Here is an 18,002-nt window from a genome sequence, read left to right as displayed (position 1 = left end):
ATGTAGATTTCAGACAGTCTTATCACAAAAATTAAAGATAGAGAGAAGACAGAATAGATGGTAGACAGACAGTAAATAGATAAGTAATAGATAAATGATAAATAATAGAATATTGATGCATAGCTAGATGCAGATATAAATGATTGAGGGTGCCGGAGAGATGGCTCAGTGATTAAGAGCACTGGCTGCTCTTGCAGAGGACCTGGGTTCGATTGTTAGAACCCACATGGCGACTGACAACCATCCAATACTCCAGTTCCAGGGGATTCAACACCCTCTTCTGAGCTCTGCAGGCATTGCACAACATGGGTGTGCTTACGCACATGCAGGCAATACATTCATACACCTAAAATTAAAAGAATAAATAAAATAAAATAATAGGTGATTGAGAGATAGATAATAGATGACTGATTGATAGGTAACTAGATGATAGATAAATAATAGATGATTGATAGGTGATCTTAAGGCAAGCAGAAACTTTTGAAGGAGATGCATAGTTTTATTGTATAGAATGTGGTTATTGTTTTCTCCAAACCCATCAAATTGCATGCCTTAAGTATGTGTGATTTTTGTAGGTTATTCATGCTGCAATAAGATGAATTTTTAAGTAGATATTATTTTTGAGCACTTATATGTGTGTTGAACCCTGCTCTGATATGTGTGTGTACTCTTTTAATAATCCAAAATTCTTTCAAGACAGTCCCATTAGTAACGGCAATTGGCAGTAGCTAGCTTTCACAACTATACTCTAGTACTCAGAGGGGGAACATAATATAATCTTACATTCCATTTACTAATGTCTGCTGTGATCAGATGACGCTTCAGGCCAGCAGTCTGCTAACATATGGCTCAGGGTTTGACATTCCTTCTACAACTCTTCTGAGACTTTTGCTTCCTGACACCTCAGCTAAGGTGAAAGAAGTCACATCACCTCTTGGCTATCTGGACCCAGAAGTACCCCTATTATTTCTGCTTACATCCCATTAGTCAGAAATCATTGTGATCAACCTTCCTGCAAGGCAGGCTGGGAAATGTACAAGGATATGTCGATATCAGTATAACATCCTGGATTTCAGTGACTTATGAAAGATATTACTAAGCTCTTAATACACAGAGGTGCCTAATTAATGATCATCAAATAGAAGCATTATGATGTACGTACATGCAAATAGGTGAATTTGACAATTTGTACTCACTCTTGGATGTAATGCATTTAAGGTCACATGGAACGCGGGTCTATGGAGTCCAGGCCAGCACACTGTATGCCCTGAGGCTTCAGATCACTCCTCAGCAGAGACCCAAGCAATCAGTTTCCATCATCCCTGGCATTCTCAGCATAGAGATCTCAAAGTCTTTACACTTCCCCGAAGCCCTAGGGCGTGTTTCCTCACACTGTTCCAATCAGAAATATTACCCACTACCTATTGCATAATAGTTTCTTTGGTGGACTCAAAAACTACAGTGGAGAAGAATCTACAGATTTTGAATAATGAGGTTTCAGTTTCAGAAGTTGGTATGTAATTCTTTGTAGTGAGTACACTTAGGCTTGTATCCATGTCAGTATTTCTGCTTTCTACTGAACAGTTTAGTTCTCTAACTGATGCTTTCTATTCAATGAGGGGATTTTATTACGTAGCTTTTTATTAAGTTTCTCAAAGTCAGACATTGTCCAAGGGACATGTGTGTGCAAACAAGGGTTATGCATGTATGCAAACCAAAACTAACAAGAATTATTGATTGATGTGAGCATCAGCAATATTCCATTCAGTATTTACTGAGCATTTGTACTGAGCAGGTACTAAGCAAGAATAGCCCTGTTACATACTGTAAAAATATCTTTAACATCAATATTCAGTTGACTGAACTTTAAACATGGACTGTAATTTTAATTCAAAAATGTGCATGTGGAGTGGGCGGGTGTGTGTTTGTACAATCTGGGAAGAGATGGACAGTAAAATGCATAACACATCCACAGATTAAAATGTCAAAAGATTTATTCTGATTGCAGGCTGAAATGTCAGAAGATTTACTCAATTACATAGACAGGATTTGCAAATAAGTGTCCTTCCCAAAATTTATGATTCACATATGGAATGAAGCTTAAACAAGACCACTGCAAATAACATCATCTTAAATATTTTCCTGTTTGAAAACATCATGTACAATTATTTCCAACCAGATAAAATTAAGGACAAGTCAAAGAGAAATGATTCTGTTAACAAAAGTGATGTGTAGACACAATTCCTCTAGTCAAGTCTCTTTCCTAAGTTGAGGCATAAACTTTCCTAAGTGCTTTTGATACTTCAGGGAGATGATGCCAGTTGGTCTCTAGATACCACTTTAAAAGGCTACAGCAACCCAAGACAACATAGCACAGAGAGCGATGGCTACAGACAGACAGAGAGCCATCTGGATACTGGAGACCCTTGCTTTTCGTCTGCTTCGTCTGTGCTTTGCAGAAGAACCTTGCCCACTCCTCATTTCTAACGACTGTATATATTAAGCTCTTTGAAATGTGAGTATTATGGGAAGGATCGCAGTTGCTTTAAATTATAGAAGTTGGCAAGTGCCTGAAAGAAGGCGTGGGAGGTTGTTTAAACTGAGAAGGACAGTTGCAAAACTTCGGTCAGCAGCGTGAGCTCCCCGCTTCAAGCACACTCACGCTCAGACCAGCACTTTATTTTTCATCAAGATTTTTTTTTACATTGTTTTGGAGAAGCCTTGAATAATAAACATATTTCTGCTTTGAAGTTTTTTAATTGTTTCTAAATTCATGGGGGAATCAAAGCAAGAGCAGCTCATGTTTGGGGGAAAAGTCTGAGCCTAGCAACGCCCAGGAAAGGTAAGCCACCATTTTCACTATAGTTTTTCTCTTTTCCCTTCCTCTTTGAACTTCATTGAAATATTTGCCAGAATAACTGCAGACAGCTACTTGTAAAGAAATGGGGAAACATGGACATAGAGTGTCAACAAATGATAAATCAGAGTTGGAAAACCAGCAGCGGTGTTCTCTGACTCTATCCTGCTTGGTGCGTGTATCTCTGTGAAATGTCAGTGTATGAAAATGATATTTCTCATAGAAAAGGTGGGAAGGGGGTCTTCAAAGTCCCCATTCTGTTAAGCATAGCACTGTCCAGCGTGGTGGTGGGCTAATTTACTGCCAATGTCTTTGTATCTATGTTTAGATACGACTCAACTTCCAGAACTAAAATTCTTATAACTTGGAAAACTTTCTCATAGATTTTAGTGTCATTCTAAACCTCTCAATCATGGTTACTGCAACTTACCGTGAATTTGTTTTATAGAATTTTTTTACAGTAAAGTAAATCATCTGGCTCCTTCTTGTAATGGCATAGAGGATGTGACAGATACTTTATCTCTCGGGAGGGAAAGAAAAAACAGTTGAACTCGACATTTGTTATTCAAGACACAGTAGGCTAATGATGTCTTTGTCTTATCAGTTGTGCCTTACAAGCAGGTAGCGAGCAGAACCCAGAGACAGCACTTTGTTTCCCTATGCATTGGTCTTATCAGAAGCATCTTGTGGTTAGGGTGGTAGGGCATGCGAACTTTCTGTGCATCCTCTCTATTTCCTGGAGAAAATCTCTGTTATCAGTATTTCTATCTTTCCAAGGCAAAATCCCAGGTGCAAAAAAAAAACAAAAAACCAGCTATCCACTGAGATCTGCAAATCCATCCTGCAGGCTAAAATTTTTAGCAGAGCCCTGCTTTCGTTCCTATCCGCACACACAGATGTGCTCACAGGCAGAGGTTAAAGAAGGTAGGTTTGATTGAGCCCGAGTGGTTTGGGACATGGAGGCAGCGTCAGTCCGTAAGACCACTGGTGTAGAAGTGTTAGCGACCCAGCTGTCAGGCCGGGGAGGGAATGGGAGGCCGCTGCTCTTCAGCTAAGACAGACTCTACCTTCTTGTGCAAGCAGTTGCTGTTTCTAGAATATTTTTCCCTTCTGTGTCAAGGTCTAGTTATATAAGGGTGATTTCCGCAGCTTCCCTTGCCTGTGGTCTCTGTGATTAAGGTCAGAGGAAAGGCATTGTTATATAAAATCAAGGGAGCAGATCTATTGGCTCTAGGCAAGGTGGTCAAGGGACACCATTCGTTAGCTACCTCCCTCTCCCCGTAATTGCTATTGGACTGAGTGACCCACAGCTGTCAAGTCATAGACGTCTCTCCTGAATCTTCTCTGCCCTCCTTTCCTCCTTTCACTCTATCCACGCCAGCCTACTGACCACCACGACGGTGCAGGGGATCTGAGAGGAAGACAGCCGATAGCTTCCTTTCAAGTCCTTTCGGCCCATCCCTGGCTAGCCCCCACCCTATCTGGAGGGGGGGGTCCTCCAGAACCCCACCCATGACCTCATCGCAGCAGTTAGAGAACTGGAGCGCCGGCGGTTGCATGGCGCCTGAGTGGGCCCTGGGGAAGGGTGCGGCCTAAAAATGCGCAGTATGGCATGATGTGGCTTCCGATTATGGCTCCGGCAGAGGCTGGTGGCATCTCTAGAAGCCAAATCCGCCAGGCCACGCATCAGAGCCCAAGAAGCCAGCACCCCCACTCGCCCATACACACACACACACATACACACACACACACACACACACACACACACACACACACACACACCAAGAAAGACCAAAACAAAAGGCGGTCGAGGTTGCTATGGAAGACCCAAGCCAGCTGACTCATCCGAGGTTCAGTCACGCGGCTTTGTGATGAAACCTGGACAGCGCCTTGGAAATGACAGGTCAGGGTTGTCCTCAAAAGGGTCCTGATGAGAGAGACCTGAGGTGACCTAATTGAGTGTCCTTGCTGCAGAGAGTCTGAGAGAGAGAAAACAGCCTTTGCCAGGGGCAGGGGGAGGAAAATGTTAACTACCAAATTGCCAGGAGGATGGTGGCTATCTGTCTAACTAGCTTTGGTAGAAGCCAGGATTAGCCAAGATTGTGGCTGCAGGCACAAGTCCCAGGTTAATGACCTTCATCTGACAAGCCAGGTTTAGGTCTCAGGAGCCCACGAGCTAGGAAAGGAATACCATCTTATTCAACAAGCCTTTGCTGAGGACTAGTGTGTGCCAGGTACTTTAGCGAGATGCTTTAAATGTGTTTATTAACAAAGACACACATTAACGGTAGTACAGAAAAAGAAAAAGGAAAAAAAAGAACACAAACACTTCACAAATCAGTCTGCTTCAATCAAAGAAAATTCCCATAAGACTGCCTTTGAACTAGACTTCGGAGGATGAGCCCCTTACCATGAGAAAGTCAAGGGAAGGTAATTCCAAGCAGGGCCTCAAGTGCAAAGGCAGAGGGTTACGAAGATCACTCAGCTCCCCTAAACCAAGTAGTACCTGGATGGTGGACTTCTGTTTTGCAAGTGAGTTTGAGGCAACTGGCTTAATGGAGATTAGTGAGAGGGTAGCCCAAAGTATTTCCTGGTCAGGCAAATTTGAGGATGTGGAAAGCTGTGCCTTGAGCAGGTACTAAGCCATGCACTGAGCAGGCACTAAGCTATGCATTGAGTAGGCACTAAGCTATGCACTGAGCAGGTACTAAGCTATGCACTGAGCAGGCACTAAGCTATGCACTGAGCAGGTACTAAAGTTCTGCACTGAAGGTTCTGGATTCACAGATGTCTCACAGATCCCAGCTTCCATGGCAAATATATCCATCTTCTGTGGGCATTCAGAGGATTGCAGGGGAAATCCATGTGAAGGCCTACTCTCAAAATGCCTGGCTTGAGAGTTTGATAATTGTCAGCTATTATTAGCTGTTCAGTACCAGTTTCTTTGCTGTAGGACCTCATCCACACTTTAGACTAAGCTATGCATTGAGTAGGCACTAAGCTATGCACTGAGCAGGCACTAAGCTATGCACTGAGCAGGCACTAAGCTATGCACTGAGCAGGCACTAAGCTATGCACTGAGCAGGCACTAAGCTATGCACTGAGCAGGCACTAAGCTATGCACTGAGCAGGCACTAAGCTATGCACTGAGCAGGCACTAAGCTATGCACTGAGCAGGCACTAAGCTATGCACTGAGCAGGCACTAAGCTATGCACTGAGCAGGCACTAAGCTATGCACTGAGCAGGCACTAAGCTATGCATTGAGTAGGCACTAAGCTATGCACTGAGCAGGCACTAAGCTATGCACTGAGCAGGCACTAAGCTATGCACTGAGCAGGTACTAAGGTTCTGCACTGAAGGTTCTGGATTCACAGATGTCTCACAAATCCCAGCTTCCATGGCAAATATATCCATCTTCTATGGGCATTCAGAGGATTGCAGGGGAAATCCATGTGAAGGCCTACTCTCAAAATGCCTGGCTTGAGAGTTTGATAATTGTCAGCTATTATTAGCTGTTCAGTACCAGTTTCTTTGCTGCAGGACCTCATCCACACTTTAGCTGGTTAATGTGCCCTCAGACTCTTCATGAGTGTGGGTCATTAGAGTCTAATGTTTTCCAAACTCACTAGACCAGGAAATGGTTCTTTTCCAAAAAGGATGAATGTGTGTTGAAAAATAGTGAGATTGAGCTGGCCCTGGTGAGCAGAGAGTAAATGTCTTTAAAGAGTATGAGATTTCCCAAGATGAAGCTGCAAAGTAGCCAACGCTCACCAGCCTCTTCACAAAATACCCTCTAGAAGCCCAATAAGATCCTCACATCCAAGAAAATTGATTTATAAAATCCATTTTCAACTTTTAGATAGAAAGGGGATGGCAAAGATAATTTTTGTCAGTGATTTCACACTTGAAAAGTCAGCCTCTATTTATTATCTAAAGGCTGACTTTGTAAAGGGTTAATGCAAATTTGAAAAGCTAGCAGAAATCACTATCTCACTTCCCGGGACTTAGCAACTGGAGGGAGAAAATAAAATATGTATTCCAGATTTGAAACACAAAATTATATCGTTATAATATATAATGTAAAAGAGACTCCAAGTAAATGAAAATTCAAAAAATGACCCAAATAATCAGAATAATCAGCCACATTCTTTGATGCCTGGCATGTTCAAAGAATCCTGCTAAACCTCATTCTCTGAATAGTTTATTTATGCCGTATACCCCTCAAGGTGAAAGAAGGCTGACTCATCCCACAGGTAAAAAAGTTGACGAATTCACAAACCTATGGAACACAGTCTTTCAGTGTCAAAGAGGTAAAGTGAGGTTTCCAACTTTGGTACACCTGATGCCCTGTGCCCTTGGCTAACACTCCTCAGTGCAGGTAACAGGTAACCAGGCCTTAAAGGATGAGTAAGGAGGGGATGAAGAGATGGCTCAGGGTTTAAGAACACTTGGTTCTTCTTGCAGAAGACCAGGGTTCGCATCCTATCACCCACATGGCAGCTAAAAAATGTCCATAACTCCAGCTCCAGGGGATCAAACAGCCTGTTCTGTCCTCCATGGGCATTGCACAATATGGGAGCCCTTACCTACATGCAGGCAATACATGCATACACATAAAAAATAAAAATAATAAATAAAATATTTTTTTCAAAAAGGATGAGTAAGGATTGGTGTGCAGTACATTTTAGCAGAGAGACATCTACTAGCCGAGCACAAGAGGAAATCAAGGAGTGGAAGCAGGGCAAACCTGGCAGTATATGCTGCAGGCACAGAGAGCCCAGAGCCAAGAAGGATGAGCTGCAGAGCCTTAACTGGAATCACAGAGAGCCTTGAATGTGAAACCACAAGGTTTGAACATTTTTCATGGAGTAACCATTAAACATTTGTAAACAAGAAAGCAACATGATGAGAACAGTTATTTAGGGAGATGAATCTGTGCAACACAAGGGCAGAGAGGAATCCCAGTTAGAAGGTAACATGTGTCCAGGCAAGACAGACAGGCTGACACTCATGTAGAAGCCAAGGGATGGGGGGGCGGGTGTCACTTGGCCCAAGGTCCTGACCATCATACTGGTCTTTGAAATAGCAACCCTCAGGTCTCGCTGAATCCAGATTGCATGCAGACCTCTCTTTCAATCCTGTAAAATGGAGGGGAATAGAGAATGGGGGGCATAGAGGGATAGCTGACCCTGAGGGCTCTCCCAGCTGCCATACTCATAAAGGTAATGTTCTAAGCACTTTTATGGAAATCATTAACTATACAGTTCCCTATTGGATCACCAAGTTCCAGACTTTTTTTCACATCAAGCAGGCATATTTCCAAAACAACTTTAGGGTCTACAAAAGTTTTATAAGTTTACAGCTATCTCAAGTACATAATAATGGTATTGGCATGCGATGACTGGGGGAGAGTGCATTTAATATATCCCTTCCGGAGAAATGTTTGTCCATCTTCCTGGCTGTCTGCCTTTTGCAAAAATCAACTATCTCCTGTGACTGAGACCTCTTCCTAGAGCTTGTATCACATCAGAAGCTCATGGAGGTTTTCTGAATGACAGTTATTCACATGGGTGTTTTATGAGCCCTTACAGCTTCCAAATAGGTGAGAAGATTTCAGAGATTAGGATTCATTCCTCTTTGGATTCTCCAGTTCCTTACAACTGAATCATATCTGAATCATTTACAAGCAGAAATCTGTCAGAAATGTCACATTCTTGTACTTTAATTCAAGTGAAATCTGACTCCAAGAACCCATGCCAGGAGAACTTTAGCCTCATAAATTATTTGTGCTGCCACCTCTGTGTGTAGCACCAGGGTCAGGCAAAGGTTCTCGGAGGTCCCCTTTGACATCAGTTACACTGGCCCTTATCAATTGCCTGCCCCCTTGAAGTTTGTGAATTCTGCTTTCAAATCCTGGCTGGAGACTACAAATCATTGGAAACATGGGGGCTAGTGTCTGAGCATTACTGGGCAGCCCTGGCCTCTGAGGTGTGGCTAGTTGTTCAGTGTAAACAGAGCCATTTCTCACAGAGCCTTCAATCACAATCTGCCAGGTCTGGGAAAATCTTTCAGCAAATGTCTTTCAGGTTTCCCTTCCCCTATATACCTTGAACCTGGAATTCTCTTTTAAGAAAGGAAGAAATACTGTTTTTAAGGAACTGCTCCCTCCTTGAAACAAAGAACTACAATGGGCCAGGCAGTATTCTTGAAATTTTAAGTTGGAAATGGAGAACAGCACAAATTAACTTTTCAGTAAGTGATGCTGTTTTATGCCTGTGAGGTATTATTCAATAAACAGTGAGAAAATATGTGCCCCATGGATAATTAAATGACTTCTCCAAAGTTACTCAGCTTCCCACCAAAGGAAATATTGAAATAATATGTTCATGATAACATGAACATATTAATACTGTCCTTTTGTTAAGTGCTACCTACATTCCAGGACTGCATCCGTACAACGTCCATATGACCCTTGTTTTTAAGCAAGAGGAGGTGGGCAGGACCTTTAATCCAAGGACTTTAAATAGTTAAGAGGTGGAGTAAGAGTGTGTGTGTGTGTGTGTGTGTGTGTGTGTGTGTGCATGTACCACTGTGTGTGAAGGTATATCCTGGGGCATGTGTGCACGTTGAGGCCAGGGAATAACTTGGGTGTTAGTCCTCAGGAGCTGGCTATCTTTGTTTTTTTTCTTTGAGACAGGGTCTCTCACTGGCCTGAAATTCACCAGGTAGGCTAACCTGACTGACCACCAAGCCCAGGGCTCCACCTCTGCCTCTCCAGCATTGGCAATGCAAGAGAATGTCACTGTGTCCACAAGCCACATGTCCAGCCATCTCTGTGCCTAGCTTTTTAAAAAATGTATTTTATTATTTTTATATTTTTATGTGTATGAGTGCCTGCATGTATGTAAGTGCACCCATGTCGTGAAATGCCCACGGAGGTCGGAAGAGGACATTGGATCCCCTGGAACTGGAGGTATGGATGGTTGTTAGCTGCCATGTGGGTGCTAGGAATCAAAGCAGCCCATGCATAGCTTTTTAAACATAGATTCTTTAGATCAAGCCCAGGTCCTCATTCTTTCATGGTCAGTGCATTACCAAATGAGCCATCTCTCCAGCCCCCTGGAGTAGATATTCACACTCAAACTATTTCTGACTCAAAAAAAAAAAAAAAAAAAAACCTACATATTTTCTATGTTGTCACACTGAATCACAGAAAAAAAAAAATCTGTATTTTTTTGTTAAGAGCTTTGCTCCTGGCTCACCTTTCACTAACCATCTCCAGTTAATGTGTACTTTAAATAGAAATTTTCTTTCACTATAGATATAGAGCCTCTAGTTGATGTGGTGAGAAGGCCAAAGAATGGCGAATTACCGTCTCATACCTCAGCTGTGTGGAGTCAGGGTGGGAGATCCGATCCTCCTGAAGAAAGGACAAGGTAAAGGATGCTACCCGATACAGAGTGAGGAGAGTCAGCTCCTGTCCATGTTTGTGTATCTTCTGCATCTGGCTCTGGAGAAGACAGTAACTCCTAACTAACGAAAGGCCAACTACAGAATAGCATCAAATTGATGCAGTTTTAGGCATCTGTGTTTTAGTAACCATGTAAAGCCAGAGCTGATAGAGTTGCCCTGCAACACATGCTACCAGATGTTCCAAGACAGGATCTGAGAACAGTCATCAAAACTATATCCACTTGCTAATGGATAACATCTTCCAAACGCTTAATTTTTAAAATAGGTGAAAGTTTTTAGTGTTCTTTTGCTACATTAATTTGTAAAAAAAAAAACTTTCTATCTCACTGTATTCTAAACTCTGGTTGACATCAATGAACTCTTAGGGGACTCTGAATAGATCAGAATCATCAAAGCATTTACAATAGGATCCTGCCAACTTCCAGGATCACTGGCATTTTTTCAATTCCTGCACAGTAAGTTCATATTCCTTTGTATGGATTTAGGGGATGCTCTGGTTTCAGCTCATCCCCCCAAAAGCAGGTTCTGGAAACTGAATACTCAATGCAGCAGTGTTGGGATGGAAAGTGTGAAACCATGAGGACTCCACTGTTATGAGTGGGTTGATGCTCACTGTACAGGGCCTCAGTGTGGTGAGTTTCATTGCACACATGCTTATATGTGTCCTCTTGCTTTCTCAAACTAGAGAAAACAGCACAAAGGCCCTTATCAGACAAAGGCCTCTTGATCTAAGGCTTCTCAGCCTCCAGACTTAATGTCTGTTCTTCATAGAGTACTCAGCCCCTGTTATGGTCATAGCAGTTCAAAGCAGGCAGAAATGGGGAGCTTTTGAATAGCTATCTCTTACCCACCCTCCTTGTCTGCCTCCATCCCTTCCACCCTCTTCCATAATTCCTCTTCCTATGCCCCCAGTTTCCCCTTATTCCACCTGAACGAGGTCTAAAGAATGAGTCCATTCCCTTACTTTTTATTAATTACATCAAACCGTCTTATTACCTACCAAAAAACTGCAACTTTATATGAGTCTAATGCGATCTGGAAATGTAATATAAAAATGTTCGTTTTTTGAAGACAATTTAAACACAAAGTTCTTATATGCAAGTTTTGTTTACCCTCCATTTGTCCAAATGGACATTTTTTAAATTATTTATTTAATAACCATATAATTAGAAGAAGCTTTTCATTACAACAGCATTGATATATTCAACAACAATTTCCAGGGTTAAGATGCATCTCTTTCAAACTTGGCTGTAAATTTTTAGGTTTATAGTTGAATTGATACAGTTATACAATATTGTACTCAGTATAAACTCTATTAAGACATAAAATTTTTTTTTAATTGAATGAGTTTATACCCTTTAAAGTAGATCTCCATTTCATTTTAAAATATGCTGTTTCCTACATTTTTAATGCAACTAACATATGTTTGCACATGTGTCTCTAATCTCTATATATCTGATTATTACTAGTCACAGTTGGTTACTTTCTGAGATCCTTGGCACCTAAGCATGGATATAAAGTCATCAGGTAGATTTCAGTGGTAATGGTTTTCACAACTACTAATTAACATCAAATGGACTTTTAAATTTTATCCAAGCTACAGACTTCACCTTCAGCTTTAATACCAGCAATAGCAAAATGCTGATACTTAATAAAGTTGCCCCTCTCGTGAAACACCATGGATCTCTAGAAAGTTATTCATTATGTCAGAATCAGGTCATTATAAACAATTCCTGATTGGTCCATTTTCTGCTTTCAAACACAGTAAAGGAAAGTCCTCTTTCCTACACCATACCTCTCCCAGGATCTCCAGTCACTTAAAAGAAGAACGTTTCCCTATGCCCCATGGCTCTTTTTTGTGTGTGTGTGTGTGTGTGTGTGTGTGTGTGTGTGTGTGTGTGTTCTCTTAAAAATACTCTTTAAACTCCACCACCAGATTCCAAATGGTCCTTATATCACATATGTCTTCAATTTTACTTTTCCCATTCTGTGATTTTTTTTTTTTAAAAAAAAAAAAAAAAAAAAAAAAAAAAAAAAAAAAACACCCTGACAGAAGCAACTTAAGAAAAGAAAGGTGTATCTTGGCCCACAGTTCAAGGTACAGTCCATCATGGTGGGGAGGTTAAAGAGACAGGAGCTTGAGGCAGCTGGTCACATCGCATCTGCAGTCAGGAAGAAGAGGAAGGGAGCGATAGTGCTCAGCTAGACGTTTCCCTTCTGTTCAGCCCAGGACCTGAGTCCAGGGAACAGCGCCATCCACATTCAGGGTCGGTCCTCCCCACTCAACTAACCCAATCCAGATACTCTCTCCCAGACCTGGACAGAGGCTAACCTAAATGAAGATAATCCTTCACAAGTGTGCCAGGAAGATTGTCTCTCAGGTGATCCCAGATCCTGTCAAGTTGGTAATCAGTTTACATGCCAAATTAACCTCCACGTTCGGATGTGCAGAGTGGCTTGAAGCCTTGAACTGAGAAAAAATCTGAACCTGATCTGGAATTAGGAAGAAAGAACTTAATGATCAACTAGTGGTCTATAATGGAAAAATCAGATACTTCCCAGGGGATCCCTAACTGCTACTCTGGATAGCCTGGCACCAGCAGCACAGGGCACGTGTGAGGCTCTGCAGCTTACAGACAATCTACTAATGCTAAATTTGTATCTAGCAAAAAGATCAACTAAACATTTAAATTATTTCTTAAAAATGGTTATAGCAAAGCATTTTTTTACCCATATTATGATTCTGCTTTTCTTAGTTAATTGGAAGGAAGGAAGGACAGGAGGGAGGGAGGAAGGAAGGAAAAGGAACAGAGGAAGGGAGGAAGGGAGGGAGGGAAGGAGGGAGGGAGGGAGGGAAGTTGGAAGGAAGGAAGGAAGGAAGGAAGAAGGAAGGAAGGAAGGAAGAAGGAAGGAAGGAAGGAAGGAAGGAAGGAAGGAAGGAAGGAAGGAAGGAAGGAAGAGAAAGAACCTGGAATCATAATGTTTTGGTATACCAGCCTCAGACCTAAATTTTCCTGACTGTGTGATGATATGTAAATTATTTAAACTGCCTGAGCCTGTTTCCTCATCCTGAAAATGAGACTAATGTGTAGCTCTTCCCCTGGATCACTGTAAGCACTGAGATACTACATAAGAAAAAGAGTGTGGACTAGAACATGAAAGACAAATGTGAGTTACTGCCAGGAGCCTCACCCTCTAGGCCAGCCAGATGGTCTTCTATGGGGGATTTCTTCTCTCCAGATAAACCAACACCTAACATGTGGTGAAAAACAAAAGCACAAGCAAGAGGAGTTCAAGCATACTAGGGACTTGGTGAATAGATTTGAGTGTAAACATGTCAAGGAAGAGAGTCTCAGCCAAGTTGAATAAATTTCTATGATGTTGTCAAAGCAGACAAGGGACTTCCAGACCAGCTCTCCCTGGTTTGCTTTAATTACGGTCCTGTCCTTATATCTGCACTCTCACTTCCCACAGTTTCACAGCAGTCCAACCTTGTTCAGCAGGCATCTGTGGTTTGAAAATATTCAATAGAAAATTCCATAAATATATAATTCATATGCTTTACATTATACACCAATTGGAGTGTGGTGCAACCTCACCGTGTCCTCTCTCTTGCCTGGGACAAGCATTATTCCCTTGTCCAGTGGATCCACTCTGTATGCACTGCCTGCACTAGTCACTTAGTAGCCCTTCCAGTTATCAGAATGAATGTTCTGTGTGGGCCTTTGAGGAACCTTATTTTACTTAATAATGATCCCAAAGTACAGATTTTTATTACAGTATAGTTTCTACATCTTTAGTTAGTATTAATGTTGTTAGTGTCTTACTGTGCCTAACTTATAAGATAAGCATTATCACAGGGATATGTGCATAGGAAAGGAAATTGTGATACAAATAGAGGTCAGCACTCTCTGAGGTTCAGGCCTCCACTACTGGGATTTTAGACTATATCTCCGTAGAGATGAGGCCACATGAATGTCTGGCTTGGGGTGATTCCTACTTGCCATTTACAAACACGTTGCCACATTCCTGCCCTAATGCTTCTGTCCATGAAAGAAAATACAGCTATTTCTCAGAGATACATTATCAATAAGACATCAACACAGTTCTGGGCAATACGCTGAGTCGGGAGCCACAGTCCTCTATCTACAGGAGTAAGCAGAAACCACACACAGAGGCATATATGGCGAGAAGACCCCAGAGAACTGAAACTTGAAGCGGGGACACCCCACCTGCCTTAATGGGTGGCGTTCATGGACAATACAGCCCAGGGGTACCAGATCCTTCAGATTTATTTTTAAAATTTTTATATCTGGATTTCTTAATCAAATGCTCCTGAGCAGAGGAGATATCTCAATCCAGTAAAGTTCTTGCTGCACAAACATGAAGATCTGTGTTCAGTACCAAGAACCCACATTTTAAAAGCCAGATGTGATAACACTTGTTTATAATCCCAGCACTGGGAAGGTGGAGAAAAGCAACTCCGTGGGGCTTGCTGATGACCTTAGCCCAACTGGTGAAGCCAGTGGAAGACCCTGTCTGAAAACACCTAGGTAGACAGTTCCTGAGGAGCAGCACTGAAGGGTGTCCTTTGGCTTCCACCCTCATGCACATACACAGCAACCTGTACTGAACACACATGCTCAGACACACAAATACTTGTGTTTGATCTGTGGAAATGGTATTTTGGTAAGGTTCAATTCACTAATACCTAGAAATATAAAAGGTTCCCATTTTCCTGCAGTGTGAGAAGTCTCGGGAACCTTTACCACTCAGCAACACATCCTGATTAAACAAGCACACACATACACTCCTAGCAACAACACAAATATCGTGAAACACTCACCCCACAGAAAGTGCAGTGATCTGTAAACACTCTTTGTATCCCCCAGCACTCTCATGAGGCTGATCCTATACCTGCCACTCTAAGACCCAAAGCCTCACATAACTCAGAAGTGACAGCTGTAGAAATGAGTAAATAATCTGCCGGTCAGTGGAAGTGGTAGCTTTACATCATTGCCCACAGGGAACCAGGGCCAGAAATGTAAGCTCTATGTCGCTGCCATGTCAGTCTTCATGCCCTTGTACCCTCTGCTGTGACCCATGCCCTCCTGCATCCTCCGCTTCCCACCTCAGCAGCTGTCCTCTTTCTACCCCAGTCTTTCAGCTGTGTTCTCTCATCCTCAGCGTCTCTCCACTCTCTCTGGTACCCCTCCCATCTTCACCCATTTCCTGCTTCTCTTCCTCCCTTTTCCCTACTCCCTTCTCCCCACGTCCATCTCTTCCTCATTCCTTCAGGCCCCCTTCTCCACACATGCTTCTCTAGTCTGAGCGCTCGCTCTTTGTATTTATGCTTTACCTCCTGCAGTTTCTGTGTCTAGATACCAAAGTGCCTAGCACAGCGCCTGGATCTTAGTTGGAACACTGCAAATACCCACTGGTTCCTTTATACATGATTTTTAGGCAAGTGGAAACAAATATGCAAAATAAACAACTGAAATGGAAACAAAATCAAAGCTGTGAAAAGAGGAGAAACAAAATATGTGAACCACAAGGACCAGCCTAGTTAGGATGATTGAGCGTGAAATTTCAGTTCCTGGCAGCCAAACCAGACTCTTTCAGACCCGAGCATTCTGTACTGCACTGAGGGTGAAGGGCCAAAGGAGAGGAAATGAATTCCCTTTCTTTCGCTCTGATTCAGCTCTGATTTTGGAATACTTGTTAGTCCCGGTATCTCGGTTTTCCTTTCAGCAATCCATTCATCTCTCGCTCACTGAGCATCCAGGACTGCATGTGTTAAAGCCTCACTCAAACCCCGTTTTAAATGTTGCTTGACATGGGAAATATGAGGCTTTTAACGAAGGCCATTTCTGTTGAAGCTGTTGCTATGGTGTTGCAAAAGGAAACCTGTCATTCTTGGTTAATCAGAAGGCTTCCTGAATGCAGGTTCCTGTCGCAGGGTTGTGGCGCAGGGTTGTGGAAGGAAAGAAGCAGAGAAGGGAGGAAGGAAAAGTTCTTAATTCCTTTCCATTCCCCTCACCAAAGCTACCCACTCGATCAGTCCTTGTCCACACACTTGCCTCTCACCTACCCTCTGAGACCAATTTCAGATTTAAATATCTCGTTCCAGTAGGACTTCCAAGCTTTATAGTTCATGACTTACAGTTTTCATCCAAAAGGTCACCAAGGTATAGACTGGTTCTGATGCTGCCCTAGAGCTAGGGGAAGCTCAGCTCTGGAATTCTGTAGCTGGTGACATCGGTCAATTAATTTCTGGTCTGCATCTCCTTGTACCCATTAGACTCATTGTGTGGATGAGGCATAGGAGCACAGGGATACCTCAGGAACTCAGAGCCCTGCTCTCTCCTTGCTGTGCCTGCATACCCCTTTCCCAACAGTGCACCTAGCTACCTGGGACCCCCACCTGGACAAACCTGCATGCCCCACTTCTCCAAACAGCCTACTCAAACTTCCAGCTCACTAGGACCACTTAGTAACACCAAATACATCCCGAAACATATTCTGAAAATATAGGCAGGGGGCCAATCCATCCAAGAGTGGTTTTGAGTATATGTGCAGTATAGACAAGCTTTGTCCTCAAAACAAACTTTTAGGGAGGAAAAAAAAAGGACCAATTTACCATCTTATGCCTATGAATAATTTGCATCTAATTACATATGTATAATTGCATATTATTAAAAACAGATGCATCATGGGAAAGACATACTCAGTGAACAAAGGCTTTCATAACCCAAACCTATCAATCAAAACAGAAAATCACCCACACTCTGTCCTTAGCAACCAATTCCTCCTCCTCTTCCTTCTCTTGGACCCACAGAAGGATATGCCTGGCAGTGACCAAAGGCTTTGAGAAAATCTCTCTCAGATGCTGACACTGTCTTGCTTTGTATAGGCCCTGAATTTTCACTTTATTTCTGAATGGAAACCCTTGCTTCTGTGCTGTTTGTGTGAGCGTCTTCAATTCATTAACAAGATGCCAATAATCTGACTTCATTCTAAGATTTGTACCCTTGACTACACAAGGCAACATTCTTAGCATGTCTTGGGTGAAATCCTGAAAGAGATTTAGAAGTTCCAGGCAAGAGGAAAAAACAGAGCTAACATTACATCATATGTGAGAGGGGGCGTTACAACTGTAGTCTGAATCCTGACTTCACCTTAAAGGATTAGCAAGGGAGCCTCAAAGAGCCCCAAAGTGCAGGGCGTGTCCATGACCATCACATCAGAGCTCTGGGGGTGGAACCAAGGCCTATATAAATTTTTAGCACTCCTCTAGTGATTCTGAAGTGCAATCATTGTAAAGATCCACTGTGTTATGGAGAATGACTGCCGATGACTCAGAAAACTGTCGCTCCTATGATGTGAGGACACTAATTACTCTTTAACCTCAGAAGAACCCTTCCAGGAAGTCAGAAGAAAGAGAAGTCAGGCTGTGGAAGGAAGATGCCTGTGCCTACAAAAAGCGTACAGCAAGCATGGCGGATAGGAGGGAGGGCAGCTTGAGAAATCAGCAAAGACGTGATTTATTTTTAGAATATAACTGATTTTTAGACTATAAGAGACCCAAGCATATCTGAGCCAAAATAAGTTGATACGAATCTTGTTAAATTTGGAACTTAAATTTTTAAAAAATCAGGTAGATCCATCAGA

At 42.4% G+C, this 18,002-nt stretch overlaps 1 protein-coding gene across 2 annotated transcripts in view; it reads left to right on the top strand.

The window, feature by feature from the left end:
• The first annotated feature begins 2,634 nt into the window (after window positions 1–2,634).
• The window catches only part of C1qtnf7 (C1q and TNF related 7), a 118,388-nt gene continuing 103,020 nt past the window's right edge, over window positions 2,635–18,002 (top strand). For both annotated transcript variants that reach the window (XM_017796550.2, XM_017796549.2), the window contains exon 1: window positions 2,635–2,842. The gene's annotated coding sequence lies outside the window, so the exon portion shown is untranslated. The remainder of the gene's footprint in view (window positions 2,843–18,002) is intronic.

Source organism: Nannospalax galili, unplaced genomic scaffold (genome assembly GCF_000622305.1).
Source record: "Nannospalax galili isolate Female #2095 unplaced genomic scaffold, S.galili_v1.0 scaffold271, whole genome shotgun sequence".
NCBI classification, from domain to species: domain Eukaryota; kingdom Metazoa; phylum Chordata; class Mammalia; order Rodentia; family Spalacidae; genus Nannospalax; species Nannospalax galili.
The sequence above is the reverse complement of the archived record's forward strand: the minus strand, read 5'-3'. Positions and strand labels throughout refer to the sequence as shown.